The sequence below is a fragment of the Mercenaria mercenaria genome, chromosome 9, assembly GCF_021730395.1.
Source record: "Mercenaria mercenaria strain notata chromosome 9, MADL_Memer_1, whole genome shotgun sequence".
Taxonomy (NCBI): Eukaryota; Metazoa; Mollusca; class Bivalvia; order Venerida; family Veneridae; genus Mercenaria; species Mercenaria mercenaria.
The window spans coordinates 72,214,140-72,218,401 of NC_069369.1; the positions used below are offsets into that span (position 1 = coordinate 72,214,140).

The window sequence follows — 4,262 nt, forward strand, 5'->3', positions numbered from 1 at the left end:
TTTCTTCATGAAAGGAATGTCATCATTTATGTTTATGATCTTTTATTGTTCAACAAAAATGGCACAAGCTATTTGAAGCTAATAGAAAATATTTTTGTTTGTGACTGGCTACTAACAGAGATCAATCAGTAAGTTTAGGCCAGTAAAATATTAATAGAGTAATTAAATATTATTAACTTTAGCCGGTAACTTTTCATTTTAGCTAGTGATCAAAAAGGGCACTAGCTAATTTCAGCTAGTACAAACTATTGTTAAATTTGACCCCTGGCATGTAAATATTGAAACTTGCATGTCAGTTCTAGGTGCATCAAACATAGTAAACTAATTCAAGTCTGAAAGCTATCTCATGTTCCTTTGTCAATCCTCAGACCTGTTTACATGGAGAGGTGGCAGATACCTTAAATGGTTCGATCCTCATGCCAAGTAGGACAGGAGAGGTGGTACATACGCATGTAGATACCAAGACTTGCATAATGTAAATACCTAAGTACGTCATACATAGTAAAACCAATTCAAATCTGGAAGATATCTCGTGTTTCTTTGTCAATCCTCAAGCCTGTTTACATGGAGAGGTGGTGAATACCTTAATTGGTCCAATCCTCATGCCAAGTAGGACAGGAGAGGTGGTACAAATGCATGTAGATACCAATATTTGCATGTCACTACTTAGTATGTCATTGTAAACTAAATTCAAGTCTGAAAGCTACAGTAAAACCAATTCAAATCTGGAAGATATCTCGTGTTTCTTTGTCAATCCTCAGGCCTGTTTACATGGAGAGGTGGCGAAAACCTTAATTGGTCCGATCCTCATGCCAAGTAGGACAGGAGAGGTGGTGCAAATGCATGTAGATACCAACATTTGCATGTTACTACTTAGTATATCATAGTAAACTAATTCAAGTCTGAAAGCTAAAGTAAAACCAATTCAAATCTGGAAGATATCTCATGTTTCTTTGTCAATCCTCAGGCCTGTTTACATGGAGAGGTGGCGAATACCTTAATTGGTCCGATCCTCATGCCAAGTAGGACAGGAGAGGTGGTACAAATGCATGTAGATACCAAGATTTGCATGTCGCTACTTAGTATGTCATAGTAAACTAATTCAAGTCTGAAAGCTATTACATGTTTCTTTTGTCAATCCTCGGGCCTGTTTACATGGAGAGGTGGCGAATACAATGTACCGTAAATGGTATGATCCTTGTGCAAAGTAGGACTGAGAAGAGGTGGTACAAATGCATGTAGATACCAAGACTTGCATGATGTAAATACTTAAGTACTTCATACAATATAGTAAAACTAATTAATTTATTTAGGTTTTAGGGCACACCAACACAGTATAGGTTAAAAATACCAATTCAATTCAAATCTGAAAGCTATCTCATGTTTGTTTGTCAATCCTCAGGCCTGTTTACATGAAGAGGGGGCAAATACCTTAAATGGTTCGGTCCTCATGCCAAGTAGGACAGGAGAGGTGGTACAAATGCATGTAGATACCAAGATTTGCAGGATGCAAATACCTAAGTTTGTCATACGTCGTAAAAACCAACTCAAATCTGAAAGATATCTGGTGTTTCTTTGTCAATCCTCAGGCCTGTTTACATGGAGAGGTGGCAAATACCTTAAATGGTTCGATCCTCATGCCAAGTAGGACAGGAGAGGTGGTACAAATGCATGTAGATACCAAGACTTGCAGGATGTAAATACCTAAGTTTGTCATACGTCGTAAAAATCAATTCAAATCTGAAAGATATCTCGTGTTTCTTTGTCAATCCTCAGGCCTGTTTACATGGAGAGGATCGCGAATACCTTAAATGTTACGATCCTCATGCCAAGTAGGATAGATTAGGAGAGGTGGTACAAATGCATGTAGATACCAAGACTTGCATGCTGGAAATATTTAAGTATGTCATACATAGTAAAACCAATTCAAATCTGAAAGCTATCTCATGTTTCTTTGTCAATCTTCAGGCCTGTTGATACGGAGAGGTGGCGAATACCTTAATTGGTGTGATCCTCATGTCAAGTGAGACATGAGAGATGGTATAAATGCATGTAGATACCAAGCTTTGCATGATGTAAATTCTTAAGTACGTCATACCTAGAGATCTAGTATCATGGCTATATATGGGAGTCACATCAGTCTGTCCATCTACAGTTAGGTCTCAAAAACTGCTCTCTAAATTTTCAAATAATTTTACATGCACATCACCATCATGAGCACAAGGAACACGTGCATTTACATGTTACTTTGACCTTCACCTTGACTTGAGATACTTTTTAAAGTCAGTGTCTTCAGAAAATAAGCAATTAAGGTGCCGTACGATATGAAGGTATTCATCACCTTCAGTGATAGCTCTAGTTATTTAAATTTAAAAGATTTAATGACTGAAATTGAATCATTTGATACCATTAATGGCATAAAAAGTTTATTCAATGAGTACTGTCTTGTTCTTATAATGCGATCTACTTTTGTCAATACGATTGCTGTAGAACTGATTGGACCTACATATTTACAACAGTTTAACTGTTTTGTTTCCTTTTTACAGTCCCAATATTATTGCAATTCGGTAGCAAAGATGTTGACACCACATGTCGTCTGATGATGAGTTTTACAGGATCGAATAAGGTTTGGTCATTGTATTCCCTGAAAGGAACAAGAGGAGAAAAGAAACTGGAAGACCTGCATGCCTATCCGCAGGCCAATGCTGGCTGCAGGTCAATATTGAGTAAGTTCTGTATACTGTTACAGTGTGGAGTAAATTTGTTTTTAACATGTCCAGAGAAAGAGGATAGGTAGCTTGGTAATTAAAAAGAAACATTTTAGAATATTGATAACATAAATCATCATCATTGACAGGTATTTTTTAGGACAATTCAGAAAAGAAAAAACTCAGCTGGGCCTCATGTTCTCAAACCATTTTTCAGTCTCATTTGTTGTTTTATCTAAAACATCATAATCAATCGGGAATCCATTTAAATAGCTGTTTTAAATCTCATTTGTTGTTTCATTAATAGAATATAAGATTTAAATTAACATACATGTGAGCATGGCGCCTAATGTGGATGCCTTTTTTGTGATAACGGCGATTTGATTACAACTTTTACACCACTGTAATGATTTTTTTTTTCAGATGCTCATGAAAACTCATAAGACAATAACAAAAAAAAAAGAAGCTGAGGATGCTGTTTTTAAAACATGTTCCATTCAAAAATGGTGGATTGAAATCTAAGGTAGGCTTATAGATTCTATTGCTTTTCTATTGTTAAGTGTTGATGCTTTTTGGATAAGTCAGAAAATTTACAACATTAAAACAGCACTTGCTTTGAAGGGCAAACTGACTTAGGTTACAGTTAAATGTATCTAAAGATCAGTGTTACTTGAGCTCTTGATAATCTTCAGCTTTACTTCTTTATTTTTGGTGTTGCACTAAAAAGGCCAGCATAATTTGATTCAGGTTTTACTGCAGGATTCAGGATGGTTGAACTGATATAAAATTAAAGAACCAAATCTTCATCCTTAAAGTTTGCTTAAAACATAAATTTAAGTTTCAGAAACAATTTAAACAAATGTGTCTTTGCTCCAGAATCATTCTATCATTGACATTGTTTTACACAAGTACTTAATATTAATGAATTATATTAAAACAAAAACATTCAATATTATTACAGAAAGGTGTGACGGGTGCGGCTACTGCAGGCAGGGAGGATTTGACGGTCAGCCAGAGGATTTGGAGATATACTGTAATGTCTTAATGTGGACTTGCGTGTGATTTAAGTTTTCACAAGGGTTTTAGTGTGTGTGAAAGTATGTCAGTTTTCAAAATTGAGCTATGACAATTTGCTCAAACTACATAACTCAAAGAACTTTGAAGCGGTCTTGTTGACGTCATGAGCTTTTGTTTAATACCAGTACTGGTGATATAGGCCCATGATATACTGTAGAAAGTGAACAAGTTCACTGCTCGATACAGATAATCATATGGCCTGATCTCTGAATGATATTTATGAACCAAAAGAAGGCATAAAATAAAAACATACTGTAGTGATTTAAATTATTGATATTGTTAAACTAGATCTGGGCCTGTATTCATAAAGGATCTTAGTAAAAAAAATTATCTATAACTTAATATTCTTCAATTAACTCAAAAACATTTCACGCTCTTTAAATATTTCACAGCATGACTACAAACTTGTATATTATACCAAAGAAAAATAGATTGGCAACTTGAAAGGCGTATAGAGCAAATCTCGCCAACATCACA

At 35.3% G+C, this 4,262-nt stretch overlaps 1 long non-coding RNA gene across 2 annotated transcripts; it reads left to right on the forward strand.

Moving 5' to 3' along the window:
• Positions 1-278: 278 nt before the first annotated feature.
• On the forward strand, positions 279-3,919 carry LOC123550091 (uncharacterized). 2 transcript variants are annotated; one of them, XR_008372481.1, is made up of 4 exons: positions 279-1,261; positions 2,547-2,726; positions 3,132-3,231; positions 3,670-3,919. It is a non-coding gene; the product is annotated as an uncharacterized LOC123550091 (long non-coding RNA). The 2 variants fall into 2 exon arrangements; XR_008372480.1 differs by lacking the exon at positions 279-1,261 and having other exon boundaries at positions 2,229-2,726.
• Positions 3,920-4,262: the final 343 nt, after the last annotated feature.